The sequence below is a fragment of the Rutidosis leptorrhynchoides genome, chromosome 4, assembly GCF_046630445.1.
Source record: "Rutidosis leptorrhynchoides isolate AG116_Rl617_1_P2 chromosome 4, CSIRO_AGI_Rlap_v1, whole genome shotgun sequence".
In the NCBI taxonomy this organism is placed as follows: Eukaryota; Viridiplantae; Streptophyta; class Magnoliopsida; order Asterales; family Asteraceae; genus Rutidosis; species Rutidosis leptorrhynchoides.
This window is the reverse complement of record NC_092336.1, coordinates 240,786,726-240,805,896: the sequence shown is the minus strand read 5'-3', so window position 1 is coordinate 240,805,896 and position 19,171 is coordinate 240,786,726.

The following is a 19,171-nucleotide window of genomic DNA, read 5'->3' as shown; positions in this document are numbered from 1 at the left end:
ACCATCTGCTCCACCGGCCCCACCTGCACCACCAGCACCACCCGCCCCACCAGCTCCCACTGTCGAGGAATTGACAAGGGAGGTGAAAATTCTCCGAGCTCGGGTTACTAAGCTCGAGGAGCAGATGGCTCAGGTTTTGGACATCCTATACCCACCTTCACCGTAGGACTTTTGTATTAGATTTCATGATGTAATCTAGTTGTAGTTTATTGTATTACTCATGTATTGTACGGACTTATTCAGATGTATGAAACTTATTATTATTAATGAATGGAACTTCGCGTTATTTAATTTTTGCACGATGTTCTATTTACATTACTGTACGATGATTCTGTGGTATTTGTACCTAGATGCGTTATTTAATAACATGTGATATTTTGATTCCATGTTGGTTACTATATACTATATTATTACTACTTGTATACTGAATTTTGACTTGAGTCAAAATTTTTGTTTAGAATATCATGGCTAATGGTCGATCCACACCTACTGCTGCTCAAATTGAAGAGATGATCCAAGAACGCGTAGCCGCAGCCCTAGCTGAAAGAAATCTCCAAGCTCCACCGCCACCACCATCGGTTATTCCACCCGTTCAAAATGGGTGTACTTACAAGGAATTCCAGAGCTGCAAACCGCATAACTTCAGCGGCACTGAGGGACCGGTTGGTCTCACCAGATGGTTCGAGAAACTTGAATCAGTATTCCGAGTTAGCAACTGTTCGGAGGACACCAAAACCAAGTTTGCATCTTGCACGCTATCTGACGGCGCGCTAACGTGGTGGAACACGTTAGCTCAAGTAAAAGGTATCGATGAGGCGTATGCTACGCCATGGGAGGAATTCAAAGCGGCAATGATTGATGAGTATTGTCCGAGAACCGAAATACAAAAGATGGAGATAGAATTCATGCAGTTAAAGGCTGTTGGGAATGACCTTGATGGTTACAACAGGAGATTTTTGGAACTAGCTCTGATGTGTCCGACCATGGTCACCCCAGAATTCAAGCGAATGGAGAGATACTTCTGGGGACTCCCTAAGTCCATCAAAGGAAACGTCACATCGTCCAAACCACCAAATGTTCCCGAAGCAATGCGCATGGCGCATACCCTCTTGAATCAGATTCTTATTGATGAGCCGGAGAAGGCTAAGTTTGAGGTTGGTAGTAGCGAAAAGCAAAAATGGGATAACAACAACAACAACAACAACAACCGGGGGAGAAACTATGACCAGACCCCCACCAAGAGGCAAAACAACAACGGTGGAAACCCCAACAACAACAACAACTCCAACCTGAATTACAAAGGAACCTTACCACAATGCAAGATGTGCTACAAACATCACCCTGGGTATTGCAATGTTGTCTGCGAGAAGTGTCAACGGTCTGGGCATATCGGAAAAGACTGCAAGGTCACCACTTTGAATGGGAAGCTGAACACCAATGGACCTAAGAAGTGCTACGAATGTGGACAGAAGGGCCATTTCAGAAATGCGTGCCCAAACAAGCGAAAATATGGCGGCCCACCCCGTGGTAGAGCTTTTAATGTTAATGCAAGGGATGCACGCTATAACCCCGACTTGGTGATAGGTATATTCACAATCAACAATCTTTTAGCTTCTGTCTTGTTTGATACTGGTGCGGATAGAAGTTATGTATGTAGACATTTTTGCGATAAGATTAATTGGTCATTAGTCCCGTTAAAAGAAAGTATGCTTGTTGAGGTCGCCAATGGAAAATTTGAAAAGGTTGACCATATTAGTCGTGGAGCTATTATCAACATAGCTGGTGCAGATTTCGAAATTGACTTGATACCTATCAAACTGGGAAGTTTTGACGTGATCGTCGGTATGGATTGGTTGAGCAAGATAAGGGCCGATATTATCTGCGGAGATAAAGCACTTCGCATACCACAAGGAGATGGCGAACCACTGGTTATCTACGGAGAGAGATGTACCTCGAAGCTGAACCTCATTAGGTGCATGAAAGCGCAAAAGATCATGAAGAAAGGACGTTTTGCTATCCTAGCACATGTGAAAGCGGTAGAAACTGAGGTGAAAAGCGTGAACGATGTTCGAATTGTGAACGAATTTTTCGATGTCTTCCCAGAGGAATTTCCTGGATTGCTGCCGCAGAGAGCAGTAGAGTTTCAGATTGATTTGGTACCAGGAGCTACACCTATAGCTCGCGCACCTTATAGACTCGCACCTTCCGAGATGCAAGAATTACAGAGTCAACTACAAGAGCTACTTGATCGAGGATTTATCCAACCAAGCTTCTCGCCTTGGGGCATACCTGTGTTGTTTGTGAAGAAGAAGGATGGATCCTTCCGTATGTATATCAACTACCGTGAGCTCAACAAATTGACAATCAAGAATCGGTATCCTCTTCCACGAATTGACGATCTTTTTGAACAACTACAAGGATCGAGTGTCTACTCAAAGATCGATTTGCAATCCGGTTATCACCAGTTGAGGGTGAAGGAAAGTGATGTGATGAAAACTACGTTTAGAACTCGTTATGGTCATTATGAGTTTCTTGTGATGCCATTCGGGTTGACAAATGCACCTGCCGTGTTCATGGACCTCATGAATCGTGTCTGCAAGCCGTACTTAGACAAGTTTGTCATCGTCTTCATAGATGATATCCTCATTTACTCTAAGAGCGAAGAAGAACATGAGCAACACCTCCGACTAGTACTTGAACTCTTGAGATAAGAACAACTTTACGCCAAATTCTCCAAGTGTGAATTTTGGTTGAAGGAAGTTCAATTTCTGGGTCATGTTGTGAGCAACCAGGGTATCAAGGTTGACCCCGCTAAGATTGAAGCTATCAGCAAGTGGGAGACCCCCACTACTCTGACGCATATTCGCCAATTCCTAGGTCTCGCCGGTTACTACCGATGGTTTATTGAAGGATTTTCATTGATTGCGCGTCCTTTGACCGCGCTGACTCACAAGGGCAAGAAGTTCATTTGGGAACCTGCACACGAATCAGCATTTCAAACTTTGAAGAAGAAGTTAACCACCGCACCTATCCTATCACTTCCTGAGGGCAGTGACGAATTTGTTGTTTATTGTGATGCATCGAAGAGTGGTTTTGGTTGTGTACTGATGCAACGATCGAAGGTTATTGCCTATGCCTCCCGCCAATTGAAGATTCACGAGCGAAACTACACTACTTACGATCTTGAACTTGGAGCCGTCGTCTTTGCGCTCAAATTGTGGAGACATTATCTGTATGGAACTAAGAGCACTATCTTCACCGATCACAAGAGCCTCCAGCACATCTTTGATCAGAAGCAACTGAATATGAGACAGCGTCGATGGATTGAGACACTCAACGACTACGATTGTGAACTCCGTTATCACCCTGGCAAGGCCAATGTTGTAGCTGACGCTTTAAGCCGAAAGGAGAGGACGGCACCTCTTCGTGTTTGGGCTCTGAACATCACCATCCATTCGAACCTCAGCAGCCAGATCAGAGTAGCACAAGATGAGGCTCTCAAGGAGGAGAACATATCTCACGAACATTTGAACATACTTGTCTCTCGATTCGAGGTTAGGGAGTCTGGACTCCGATGTTATGCCGGAAGAATTTGGGTACCTTATTATGGAGATCTACGAAACCTGATACTTGATGAAGCACACAAATCGAGATATTCGATTCACCCCGGTACGGGCAAGATGTACCACGACCTTAAAGAACAGTATTGGTGGCCGAATCTTAAGAAGGACGTTGCGACTTATGTTGGTAAGTGTTTGACTTGCTCGAAGGTTAAAGCCGAGCATCAGAGACCTTCTGGGTTACTTCAACAACCAGAAATCCCACAATGGAAGTGGGAACGGATAACAATGGATTTCATTACTAAGTTGCCGAAGACGGTGGGCGGATACGATACCATTTGGGTTATTGTTGACCGCCTTACCAAATCTGCACACTTCCTAGAAATGAAGGAAACAGATACAATGGAGAGGCTTGCTCAACTTTACATCAAGGAGGTTGTATCTCGTCATGGTGTACCTTTATCGATCATCTCCGATCGCGACCCCCGTTTTGCTTCTAGATTTTGGCGTTCTTTGCAAGAAGCCATGGGAACTCGTCTCGGCATGAGTACTGCTTATCATCCTCAAACTGACGGGCAAAGTGAACGAACGATTCAGACCTTGGAGGACATGTTGCGTGCATGTGTCATTGATTTCGGAAAGGCCTGGGAAAGACATTTGCCACTCGCCGAATTTTGGTACAACAACAGTTATCACTCAAGCATTAATGCTGCACCTTTTGAAGCATTGTATGGCCGTAAGTGCCGATCTCCTATTTGTTGGGCCGAAGTAGGTGAAAAGCAAATCACCGGACTCAAGGTAGTCCATGAAACCACGGAGAAGATTGCTCAGATTCAAGCTAGACTTAAGACCGCTCGTGACCGCCAAAAGAGTTATGCCGATCTTAAACGTAAAGACTTTGAATTCAACGTTAGTGATCGTGTTATGTTAAAGGTTGCACCTTGGAAAGGTGTGATCCGTTTCGGAAAACGTAGAAAGTTAAACCCACGATACATTGGTCCTTTTGAAATCTTGGAACATGTTGGACCCGTTGCTTACCGTTTGGATCTACCAGCACAGTTGAGCTCAGTTCATCCTACCTTCCATGTGTCGAACTTGAAGAAGTGTCTTGCTGTACCTGAACTTATCATACCACTTGAGGAACTTATGATTGATGACAAACTCCACTTTGTGGAAGAACCTGTTGAAATTATGGATCGTGAGATCAAAACTTTGAAATGCAACAAGATTCCGATCGTCTGAGTACGATGGAATGCCAAACGAGGACCTGAGTTTACTTGGGAGCGAGAGGATCAAATGATGCGGAAGTATCCTCACCTCTTCCCGACTCCTCCATCTACCTCAGCTTAAAATTTCGGGACGAAATTTCCTTTAACAGGTGGGTAATGTAACGACCCTGGATTTTCCAACGTTTATTTATTATTAATTATTATTATTAATACTTGTGATTAAACGAATGTATGTTATTACATTTACATGTTGCCATGATTACCCGTACTTGACTTTAAATGCCCGGAACGTCTTTGTGACACACGAAACTTTCACGAATAATATTTTTAGAATATTATTTACATTCATGATTATTTGTTTTTAATCATTTTAATTAACTAAGGTTAGTGGTTAATTACTTGGGCTTTATCTATTTAATTGCATACTTACTTGGACTTGGGCCTTTAATTAATAAACTTGGACTAGTAAGCCCACCCTACACTTTAATGGACTTGTAAGCCCATTCTTTAAACTAGTATTACATTAAGTTTAAGTGTGGTTTTATTAAACTAATTAGAAGACAAATTACTTAAGCATGCAAGACCATACTCCCATGTAATTTAACCTTACTACCATTCTTAGCTTTTACCATCCTTCCCATGCTAGAAAGCAATTTTTGACCTTCCCCTTTTACCACAAAACCGTCCACCCCTTTAGTACTTGGAAGGATTCATTTCCAAATTACTTTACTATATACTTACTTGCATTCGTCCATTTTACACACACACCTCACTTTACACTTTCATTTTTCTCTCATTCTCTCCCAAATTTGTAAGTATCAAGCTTTGGCTTCTCTTCTTTTTCCTCACTAAAACCGTGGCCTTGAATCATCATCATCAAGTTACTTGCTTCTTGTTTTGTTACTTATAGTTTGCTAGTTGTTATTCAAGATCAAACTTATTAGTTTGCATCTTTGTAAATCTTGGTTTCTTTCCATCTTTATTTGATGAAAACCAAGAACAAAGAACCTAAAACTTACTAGTTTGTGGTTCTACATTTAAGTATTTTCAAGATCAAAGTTCATGAGTTTATAATCTTTCTTTGTTTTAATGTTTGTGGACTTAAACCCTAAGATTCAACTTTGTTTTGAATTTTCCTAAGTATGACACAAACATGAAACATTACACTTATAGATCTAGTTATTTTCTTCATTTGTGATTCACTTTAAATTCGTGTTTGCAAGTTCATAAGTTTCAAAATCTTCTTTATGTTTATGTTTTGTAGACTTGAACTCTTAAGATCTAAACTTTGGGTTGGATCTTCTCAAGTATGAAACAAATATAAACATAATACTTGTAGATCTATGTTATTACTTTCTTTTGTGCACTTTTGAATTCGTGATTTATAATTATGGTCAAGTAATTACTAGTTAATCTTGATTATTATTCTTGAAACTTTGTAAGTTCAAGACATAGAAGTTTAACTTTCTAGTTACAACTTCATATACTTGTGTTTGATTTAACTTTAGAATTATAGATCTAGACTTTTGAGTCTAGGATCTTCAAGATCTAACTAAGAACTATGTTCTACCCTAAGATCTTGTTTACTTAAGTTTATTTTCAAGTTTGTAACTTATTATAGGTTTTAAAGTTCATGTATGTGTTAGATCTAAGATCTTGATGTAACTTTGGTTCATCAAACTTCATGCAACTCTTAAGTGAGTTGTGCTTCATGTCTTAGACTTGCACTAGTGTTATGATGGTCAAGACTTGGTTAAGATGATGTAAACACATCCATGAGTTGTACACTTGAAGCTATATGCATCAAGGATGAGAACCATGATGAACATCAAGCACCAAGACCACCGGAACTCAATTTTTAACTTTCTGTTTTCTGTTTACAGCCTCTTTCCTACTGTTTCTGTAACAGACCATAGACCTGGGCTACTGAGACCATGATTTTTAGATAGATCTTTTTGAGTAGATAATTTTTCATATAAGACTCGTCTTAATCCGAGTTACTGTTTAGGATTTATGGCCCTCCGACCGTCACTATGTCCATTTAACGTTGTGCTGAAAATTCTGACCTACTCGCACTTATACCGTTGCCACGGTCAAACGAAGATGAGTTTGCTTCTGGAATTTTTACCACACTTAAATGACTCATATACGGAGCCATGGCCACTGGTCTCACCTCTGTTCGGTTTGTGTAGAGGCCATGGTGACTGATCCAAGTAAGCGTTTGTTTTAAACTACTTTCATAAACGAAACCTACTTTGTACCTTTTGTTTGATGGTGATTGATGATGACCTTTACGACCTTAATTACATACTTATAAACCTTTTGAGACGATTTACTGACCTAGTACTATTTGACTTAGGTTGAGGTCTTTTGGACCGACTACTTGCACACCTTTCCCGACTCAACTTAACCGCTACTTTATCATTGTGAGTTATAGCATTCCCTTTTTACTTTAACTTATTTTGGGAACTGAAAATACATGCGGATTTTATGTTTTACATACTAGGAACGAGTACTTAAACTTTATATATGTGTGGGTTATATAACGGCAGAAACATTCCCTTTAGCTCGGTAACGTTTAGTCATTGGTTTTTGAACCGGTGAACGCGAATCTTAGATATGGATCCATAGGGTTTGACATCCCCACTCGGGCTAGTAGCGCTAGCATTTAACGAGTGTTTAATACTTCGTAAACATACGCACTTTCCAAGTGTACTTTCAGGGGGTATAAACGTTAAGTTAGTTACCAAGTGCCCACGGTTAACATATACTTTATCATACTGTTTTGAAACGCTCTTTGTAGCACTGAAATCTCGTGGCCTACCTTACATACTGTTATACTTAAACTATAGCTCACCAACCTTTGTGTTGACGTTTTAAGCATGTTTTTCTCAGGTGCTTAAGGTTATTTGCTTCCGCTGTCGTGCTAGTCTTGCCGTAGACACCCGCTGCTCTAGTGTTATCACCGCATGAACTGTTTATCTTGCATTCAGACTTTAATACATTTGAAACTATGTTTTGTAACGACCTAAGGGTCACATACATTTATTCATGCTTGCTATTCGTAGAAGCATACTGTTGGTGTAAAACAATTGACGTCGGTTATGACGTCATCTTTTTTATCGTGAATGCAACTTCTTTTATTACAGCATGTAGTACTTAACCTTGTAATGATCCTGTTGTTGATGATTCGTACATGATGGTTTTGTACGGGGCATCACATTTGGTATCAGAGCATTGGTTGTAGGGAATTAGGTTGCATTAGTGAGTCTAAGACCGACCCGAATAGGACTAATCTACAACTTGCTAGTTTACGTGTTTCTGCTGAACTTACTACATGCTGCTGCTTACTTTTACTGCTATATGCCTTATGCTATTACATGATTTCACTACTGCATGATATTACTTGCTTTCGATTTCATGCTACTTCTGTACGATTCGTTATTATTGCCATGCTACTTATTGTTATACATGATTTAAACTGTTGGCCTAATACATGCTTGCTTTATGACTTACTGACATGGAAAATTTATTTTTCCTTGTTCAGATGTCGGATGCTCCAACTGCTAGCGTTTTGGGCAGTTCAGACTCAAACCCCGTCGCCCCACCTGCTGCTGCTGCCGATACACCGGTCCCGCTACCCATTAGTGATCCCGGCGCTTCTACTTCCAGAGCCAGTAGTAGTACACCTGCCCTAGTAGCTGCTTCCGATGGACACGTAGGCCCTACGGAGATTCCAGCTCCATCTGCTCCCGGACACTCGGGGTCACAGCCCCGCATCGGTGGGATTGAGATTCCCGTGGAGTTCGGGGAAGGGCCATTTCGTAACCATATGTGCACGCCTTGCCGACACACTCCCGACGGACGTTTAGTGCCGATTCCGCCAGGCAGACACAGACAGATGTTGGCCGCCTTCGGACTGCCAGTTGAGCCACCCGTGTCGCCACCACATGATTCAGACGACGGGTCTTCCACTGATGCTCCATCAGACGACACCTCTTCGGATGACTCCAGTGATGATGAGGATCCCGCTAACGTACCTATTCAGGCACCCTCTACCCCGCCGAAGAAGCGGTACCGCTTCGATGGCATTATTTCGGGTATCAACGGAGGCCGTGCCTTCACTGACGCTTTTGGTCGGTGTCGTAGGGTTACTGCTCGTAAACGGCTTGTGCCGTACCCTGCCGACCCACAGATACGTAAGGTTCCCCGTTACGTATTGACTGTTTCTGGAGCCGGGACATCTGCACCCCGCTTCGTGCGGTCTGCATCACTCGCTCCACCCGCACCATCGGCACCACCAGCACCATCCACTCCACCGGCCCCACCTGCACCACCAGCACCGCCCGCCTCACCAGCTCCCACTGTCGAGGAATTGACAAGGGAGGTGGAAATTCTCCGAGCTCGGGTTACTAAGCTCGAGGAGCAGATGGCTCAGGTTTTGGACATCCTATACCCACCTTCACCGTAGGACTTTTGTATTAGATTTCATGATGTAATCTAGTTGTAGTTTATTGTATTACTCATGTATTGTACGGACTTATTCAGATGTATGAAACTTATTATTATTAATGAATGGAACTTCGCGTTATTTAATTTTTGCACGATGTTCTATTTACATTACTGTACGATGATTCTGTGGTATTTGTACCTAGATGCGTTATTTAATAACATGTGATGTTTTGATTCCATGTTGGTTACTATATACTATATTGTTACTACTTGTATACTGAATTTTGACTTGAGTCAAAATTTTTGTTTAGAATATCATGGCTAATGGTCGATCCACACCTACTGCTGCTCAAATTGAAGAGATGATCCAAGAACGCGTAGCTGCAGCCCTAGCTGAAAGAAATCTCCAAGCTCCACCGCCACCACCATCGGTTATTCCACCCATTCAAAATGGGTGTACTTACAAGGAATTCCAGAGCTGCAAACCGCATAACTTCAGCGGCACTGAGGGACCGGTTGGTCTCACCAGATGGTTCGAGAAACTTGAATCAGTATTCCGAGTTAGCAACTGTTCGGAGGACACCAAAACCAAGTTTGCATCTTGCACGCTATCTGACGGCGCGCTAACGTGGTGGAACACGTTAGCTCAAGCGAAAGGTATCGATGAGGCGTATGCTACGCCATGGGAGGAATTCAAAGTGGCAATGATTGATGAGTATTGTCCGAGAACCGAAATACAAAAGATGGAGATAGAATTCATGCAGTTAAAGACCGTTGGGAATGACCTTGATGGTTACAACAGGAGATTTTTGGAACTAGCTCTGATGTGTCCGACCATGGTCACCCCAGAATTCAAGCGAATGGAGAGATACTTCTGGGGACTCCCTAAGTCCATCAAAGGAAACGTCACATCGTCCAAACCACCAAATGTTCCCGAAGCAATGCGCATGGCGCATACCCTCATGAATCAGATTCTTATTGATGAGCCGGAGAAGGCTAAGTTTGAGGCTGGTAGTAGCGAAAAGCGAAAGTGGGATAACAACAACAACAACAACAACAACCGGGGGAGAAACTATGACCAGACCCCCACCAAGAGGCAAAACAACAACGGTGGAAACCCCAACAACAACAACAACTCCAACCCGAATTACAAAGGAACCTTACCACAATGCAAGATGTGCTACAAACACCACACTGGGTATTGCAATGTTGTCTGCGAGAAGTGTCAACGGTCTGGGCATATCGGAAAAGACTGCAAGGTCACCACTTTGAATGGGAAGCCGAACACCAATGGACCTAAGAAGTGCTACGAATGTGGACAGAATGGCCATTTCAGAAATATGTGCCCAAACAAGTGAAAATATGGCAGCCCACCCCGTGGTAGAGCTTTTAATGTTAATGCAAGGGATGCACGCAATAACCCCGACTTGGTGACAGGTATATTCACAATCAACAATCTTTTAGCTTCTGTCTTGTTTGATACTGGTGCGGATAGAAGTTATGTATGTAGACATTTTTGCGATAAGATTAATTGGTCATTAGTCCCGTTAAAAGAAAGTATGCTTGTCGAGGTCGCCAATGGAAAACTTGAAAAGGTTGACCATATTAGTCATGGAGCTATTATCAACATAGCTGGTGCAGATTTCGAAATTGACTTGATACCTATCAAACTGGGAAGTTTTGACGTGATCGTCGGTATGGATTGGTTGAGCAAGATAAGGGCCGATATTATCTGCGGAGATAAAGCACTTCGCATACCACAAGGAGATGGCGAACCACTGGTTATCTACGAAGAGAGATGTACCTCGAAGCTGAACCTCATTAGGTGCATGAAAGCACAAAAGATCATGAAGAAAGGACGTTTTGCTGTCCTAGCACATGTGAAAGCGGTAGAAACTGAGGTGAAAAGCGTGAACGATGTTCGAATTGTGAACGAATTTTTCGATGTCTTCCCAGAGGAATTGCCTGGATTGCTGCCACAGAGAGCAGTAGAGTTTCAGATTGATTTGGTACCAGGAGCTACACCTATAGCTCGCGCACCTTATAGACTCACACCTTCCGAGATGCAAGAATTACAGAGTCAACTACAAGAGCTACTTGATCGAGGATTTATCCAACCAAGCTTCTCGCCTTGGGGCGTACCTGTATTGTTTGTGAAGAAGAAGGATGGATCCTTCTGTATGTGTATCAACTACCGTGAGCTCAACAAATTGAAAATCAAGAATCGGTATCCTCTTCCACGAATTGACGATCTTTTTGATCAACTACAAGGATCGAGTGTCTACTCAAAGATCGATTTGCGATCCGGTTATCACCAGTTGAGGGTGAAGGAAAGTGATGTGATGAAAACTACGTTCAGAACTCGTTATGGTCATTATGAGTTTCTTGTGATGCCATTCGGGTTAACAAATGCACCTGCCGTGTTCATGGACCTCATGAATCGTGTCTGCAAGCCGTACTTAGACAAGTTTGTCATCGTCTTCATAGATGATATCCTCATTTACTCTAAGAGCGAAGAAGAACATGAGCAACACCTCCGACTAGTACTTGAACTCTTGAGATAAGAACAACTTTACGCCAAATTCTCCAAGTGTGAATTTTGGTTGAAGGAAGTTCAATTTCTGGGTCATGTTGTGAGCAACCAGGGTATCAAGGTTGACCCCGCTAAGATTGAAGCTATCAGCAAGTGGGAGACCCCCACTACTCCGACGCATATTCGCCAATTCCTAGGTCTCGCCGGTTACTACCGATGGTTTATTGAAGGATTTTCACTGATTGCGCGTCCTTTGACCGCGCTGACTCACAAGGGCAAGAAGTTCATTTGGGAACCTGCACACGAATCAGCATTTCAAACTTTGAAGAAGAAGTTAACCACCGCACCTATCCTATCACTTCCTGAGGGCAGTGACGACTTTGTTGTTTATTGTGATGCATCGAAGAGTGGTTTTGGTTGTGTACTGATGCAACGATCGAAGGTTATTGCCTATGCCTCCCGCCAATTGAAGATTCACGAGCGAAACTACACTACTTACGATCTTGAACTTGGAGCCGTTGTCTTTGCGCTCAAATTGTGGAGACATTATCTGTATGGAACTAAGAGCACTATCTTCACCGATCACAAGAGCCTCCAGCACATCTTTGATCAGAAGCAACTGAATATGAGACAGCGTCGATGGATTGAGACACTCAACGACTACGATTGTGAACTCCGTTATCACCCTGGCAAGGCCAATGTTGTAGCTGACGCTTTAAGCCGAAAGGAGAGGACGGCACCTCTTCGTGTTTGGGCTCTGAACATCACCATCCATTCGAACCTCAGCAGCCAGATCAGAGTAGCCCAAGATGAGGCTCTCAAGGAGGAGAACATATCTCACGAACATTTGAACATACTTGTCTCTCGATTCGAGGTTAGGGAGTCTGGACTCCGATGTTATGCCGGAAGAATTTGGGTACCTTATTATGGAGATCTACGAAACCTGATACTTGATGAAGCACATAAATCGAGATATTCGATTCACCCCGGTACGGGCAAGATGTACCACGACCTTAAAGAACAGTATTGGTGGCCGAATCTTAAGAAGGACGTTGTAACTTATGTTGGTAAGTGTTTGACTTGCTCGAAGGTTAAAGCCGAGCATCAGAGACCTTCTGGGTTACTTCAACAACCAGAAATCCCACAATGGAAGTGGGAACGGATAACAATGGATTTCATTACTAAGCTGCCGAAGACGGTGGGCGGATACGATACCATTTGGGTTATTGTTGACCGCCTTACCAAATCTGCACACTTCCTAGAAATGAAGGAAACAGATACAATGGAGAGGCTTGCTCAACTTTACATCAAGGAGGTTGTATCTCGTCATGGTGTACCTTTATCGATCATCTCCGATCGTGACCCCCGTTTTGCTTCTAGATTTTGGCGTTCTTTGCAAGAAGCCATGGGAACTCGTCTCGGCATGAGTACTGCTTATCATCCTCAAACTGACGGGCAAAGTGAACGAACGATTCAGACCTTGGAGGACATGTTGCGTGCATGTGTCATTGATTTCGGAAAGGCCTGGGAAAGACATTTGCCACTCGCCGAATTTTGGTACAACAACAGTTATCACTCAAGCATTAATGCTGCACCTTTTGAAGCATTGTATGGCTGTAAGTGCTGATCTCCTATTTGTTGGGCCGAAGTAGGCGAAAAGCAAATCACCGGACTCAAGGTAGTCCATGAAATCACGGAGAAGATTGCTCAGATTCAAGCTAGACTTAAGACCGCTCGTGACCGCCAAAAGAGTTATGCCGATCTTAAACGTAAAGACTTTGAATTCAACGTTGGTGATCATGTTATGTTAAAGGTTGCACCTTGGAAAGGTGTGATCCGTTTCGGAAAACGTAGAAAGTTAAACCCACGATACATTGGTCCTTTTGAAATCTTGGAACATGTTGGACCCGTTGCTTACCGTTTGGATCTACCAGCACAGTTGAGCTCAGTTCATCCTACCTTCCATGTGTCGAACTTGAAGAAGTGTCTTGCTGTACCTGAACTTATCATACCACTTGAGGAACTTACGATTGATGACAAACTCCACTTTGTGGAAGAAGCTGTTGAAATTATGGATCGTGAGATCAAAACTTTGAAATGCAACAAGATTCCGATCGTCTGAGTACGATGGAATGCCAAACGAGAACCTGAGTTTACTTGGGAGCGAGAGGATCAAATGATGCGGAAGTATCCTCACCTCTTCCCGACTCCTCCATCTACCTCAGCTTAAAATTTCGGGACGAAATTTCCTTTAACAGGTGGGTAATGTAACGACCCTGGATTTTCCAACGTTTATTTATTATTAATTATTATTATTAATACTTGTGATTAAACGAATGTATGTTATTACATTTACATGTTGCCATGATTACCCGTACTTGACTTTAAATGCCCGGAACGTCTTTGTGACACACGAAACTTTCACGAATAATATTTTTAGAATATTATTTACATTCATGATTATTTGTTTTTAATCATTTTAATTAACTAAGGTTAGTGGTTAATTACTTGGGCTTTATCTATTTAATTGCATACTTACTTGGACTTGGGCCTTTAATTAATAAACTTGGACTAGTAAGCCCACCCTACACTTTAATGGACTTGTAAGCCCATTCTTTAAACTAGTATTACATTAAGTTTAAGTGTGGTTTTATTAAACTAATTAGAAGACAAATTACTTAAGCATGCAAGACCATACTCCCATGTAATTTAACCTTACTACCATTCTTAGCTTTTACCATCCTTCCCATGCTAGAAAGCAATTTTTGACCTTCCCCTTTTACCATAAAACCGTCCACCCCTTTAGTACTTGGAAGGATTCATTTCCAAATTACTTTACTATATACTTACTTGCATTCGTCCATTTTACACACACACCTCACTTTACACTTTCATTTTTCTCTCATTCTCTCCCAAATTTGTAAGTATCAAGCTTTGGCTTCTCTTCTTTTTCCTCACTAAAACCGTGGCCTTGAATCATCATCATCAAGTTACTTGCTTCTTGTTTTGTTACTTATAGTTTGCTAGTTGTTATTCAAGATCAAACTTATTAGTTTGCATCTTTGTAAATCTTGGTTTCTTTCCATCTTTATTTGATGAAAACCAAGAACAAAGAACCTAAAACTTACTAGTTTGTGGTTCTACATTTAAGTATTTTCAAGATCAAAGTTCATGAGTTTATAATCTTTCTTTGTTTTAATGTTTGTGGACTTAAACCCTAAGATTCAACTTTGTTTTGAATTTTCCTAAGTATGACACAAACATGAAACATTACACTTATAGATCTAGTTATTTTCTTCATTTGTGATTCACTTTAAATTCGTGTTTGCAAGTTCATAAGTTTCAAAATCTTCTTTATGTTTATGTTTTGTAGACTTGAACTCTTAAGATCTAAACTTTGGGTTGGATCTTCTCAAGTATGAAACAAATATAAACATAATACTTGTAGATCTATGTTATTACTTTCTTTTGTGCACTTTTGAATTCGTGATTTATAATTATGGTCAAGTAATTACTAGTTAATCTTGATTATTATTCTTGAAACTTTGTAAGTTCAAGACATAGAAGTTTAACTTTCTAGTTACAACTTCATATACTTGTGTTTGATTTAACTTAAGAACTATAGATCTAGACTTTTGAGTCTAGGATCTTCAAGATCTAACTAAGAACTATGTTCTACCCTAAGATCTTGTTTACTTAAGTTTATTTTCAAGTTTGTAACTTATTATAGGTTTTAAAGTTCATGTATGTGTTAGATCTAAGATCTTGATGTAACTTTGGTTCATCAAACTTCATGCAACTCTTAAGTGAGTTGTGCTTCATGTCTTAGACTTGCACTAGCGTTATGATGGTCAAGACTTGGTTAAGATGATGTAAACACATCCATGAGTTGTACACTTGAAGCTATATGCATCAAGGATGAGAACCATGATGAACATCAAGCACCAAGACCACCGGAACTCAATTTTTAACTTTCTGTTTTCTGTTTACAGCCTCTGTCCTACTGTTTCTGTAACAGAAAATTTGACCTGGGCTACTGAGACCATGATTTTTAGATAGATCTTTTCTAGTAGATAATTTTTCATATAAGACTCGTCTTAATCCGAGTTACGGTTTAGGATTTATGGCCCTCCGACAGTCACTATGTCCATTTAACGTTGTGCTGAAAATTCTGACCTACTCGCACTTATACCGTTGCCACGGTCAAAAGAAGACGAGTTTGCTTCTGGAATTTTTTACCACACTTAAATGACCCATATACGGAGCCATGGCCACTGGTCTCACCTCTGTTCGGTTTGTGTAGAGGCCGTGGTGACTGATCCAAGTCAGCCTTTGTTTTAAACTACTTTCATAAACGAAACCTACTTTGTACCTTTTGTTTGATGGTGATTGATGATGACCTTTACGACCTTAATTACATACTTATAAACCTTTTGAGACGATTTACTGACCTAGTACTATTTGACTTAGGTTGAGGACTTTCGGACCGACTACTTGCACACCTTTCCCGACTCAACTTAACCGCTACTTTATCATTGTGAGTTATAGCATACCCTTTTTACTTTAACTTATTTTGGGAACTGAGAACACATGCGGATTTTATGTTTTACATACTAGGCACGAGTACTTAAACTTTATATATGTGTGGGTTATATAACGGCAGAAACATTCCCTTTAGCTCGGTAACGTTTAGTCATTGGTTTTTGAACCGGTGAACGCGAATCTTAGATATGGATCCATAAGGTTTGACATCCCCATTCGGGCTAGTAGCGCTAGCATTTAACGAGTGTTTAATACTTCGTAAACATACGCACTTGCCAAGTATACTTTCAGGGGGTATAAACGTTAAGTTAGTTACCAAGTGCCCACGGTTAACATATACTTTATCATACTGTTTTGAAACGCTCTTTGTAGCACTGAAATCTCGTAGCCTACCTTACATACTGTTATACTTAAACTATAGCTCACCAACCTTTGTGTTGACGTTTTTAAGCATGTTTTTCTCAGGTGCTTAAGGTTATTTGCTTCCGCTGTCGTGCTAGTTGTGACGACCCGGGAATTTCTGACCAAATTTAAACTTTAATCTTTATATGTCTCCGACACGATAAGCAAAATCGGTAATGTTGAGTCTCGAAAAGTTTGAAATCTATATTTATGTAATCAATTACTCTTTGACTATTCCCGACGATTCACGAACCATTGTGTGTAAATAAATATAAATATATATGTATATAAATATAAGCATAAGTGTAGATATAATATTTTAAATTAATAAAGTACATTTATTCAATTAGAATTAAAAATAATAGAATAATTAAAACTACTATTATGAATATATATATATATATACATGATTTCTATAAATAATTATTATTATTCAATATATGTTATTATATAATTATTTAATATTACATAATTATGAAATTGTAATATTGATATATTAAATGTAATATTTGATATCACTTCTTTTATTATTACTAATAATAATATCAGTATTATTAATATGATTATATAAAAATGGAAACATGTAACTTGTTATATCTTCACTTTGATTAGGTATTATTATATATTATATAGTTATAATACATAACCTATAAATTTTAATACGAATAAATCAATCATAATTGTTATAACAATATTGTTATTACTTTTAATAATAATATCGATACTAGTGTTATTAATATTATTTTTTTATGTATATAATATATAGATATGAAATTTGATATAAATGATTATTATTACTAATAATATTATTAACATCAATATAATTGGTATTATTATTATAATTATCATTAATTATATTATTATTATAAATTTCACTAATATTATTGATATTGAGACTTATTAGTATTACTACTATTATTATTATTATTATTATTATTATTATTATTATTATTAATTACTAATATTATTGTTATTATTAGTATTTTGATTTTTGATTATTATTATTATTAATATAATTATTATTTATTAAATTCTTTTATATAAAACAAATTGTGAATCTGTATTTGGAGATTGGAACCAGTTTCACGTTCCTTTCAAAATTTATTTAATTTGGATTCTTATCTGAATTTGATAACAATTAATAACAGTAAATGTACGAATTTTGTTAGCAATCAACATCCTTCTTTTATATTTTTTATATTTTTTTTCAGTACGGGGGATCCTTCCTGTCGAGTTCCTTTACTACATTACAAATGGTTTTCCATTATTATCGACTAACTTATTTGAAATATCCACTCTCAATATCATTTATCAATTAAAACTGTTTGTATCGAATTGGAATTTTAAACAGAAAACTCAAGAACACAGCTTATGCCCTGTTCTTATTTTTGTTTTTACAAAAGCATGATTTTGAAAGAATTTTAAAAATGTAATAATGCAAATATGTTAGGATTGATGTGTTTAAACTATCTGGAAAGTTTCAAGGTCAAATTTTATCTATCAATTTCGAATTTACGAGTCAAACTAAATTTTCTAAAAGTCAAAGTATATGTTCATCGAGAATTTCGAGCTCAATTGGATGTTTTCAGTTAAATTAAGTTTACAGAAAGTTTTTATGAAGGATTTGGAACGTATTTCATTTAGGAATCGTGAGCTAAAACATTATCAATTTCAAAATTTAGATCGAGTTCATATTTTTTTTCTTTCGTGTTAACAGCAGGTTTTTCTTTGTTTTATTTTTAATACTTTTCATTTTTCTATTAGTTCCATCAGATAACAACGATTACATATACGTTTAATATGTTTAAGTCGATTAATTCATATTTGGATTTGATCCTTGGAATTGGTTCAGTGATCGGCGGGTTTAGAAGAAGAAGGGATAACAGAAAAATCTAAATAAATACAAATGAGTTTCTAATAATAACAGAAAAGTAAATACGGAGTAATGGTTAGAGAGTAATGTCGGGTAACGAGAGGTCGGGGGTTCGAACCCGGGTGCGAGCTGTTATCTTTTTGGAACTCATTTTTCTTTTGAGGTAGTCTTTTGTATTATTATTATTATTATTGTTGTTATTATTGTTATTGTTATTATTATTATTATTAGTATTAGTATTATACTTATTATTGTAGTGATCCGAACTTTTCCATGTTTATATATATTAATTGAGATTGATATTTACATGATTAAATATTTCCAACATGTTAAGCAATCTGTGACGACCCGGAAATTTCTGACCAAATTTAAACTTAACCTTTATATGTTTCTGACACGATAAGCAGAATTTGTAATATTGAATCTTAAAAAGTTTGGAACTACATTCATGTAATCAATTACCCTTTGACCGTGTTCGACGATTCACGAACAATTATGTGTATATAGATATGTATATATAATATATAATATTAACTGAAAACATTAACAAAGTATTAGATATATGATACTTTACATGAAC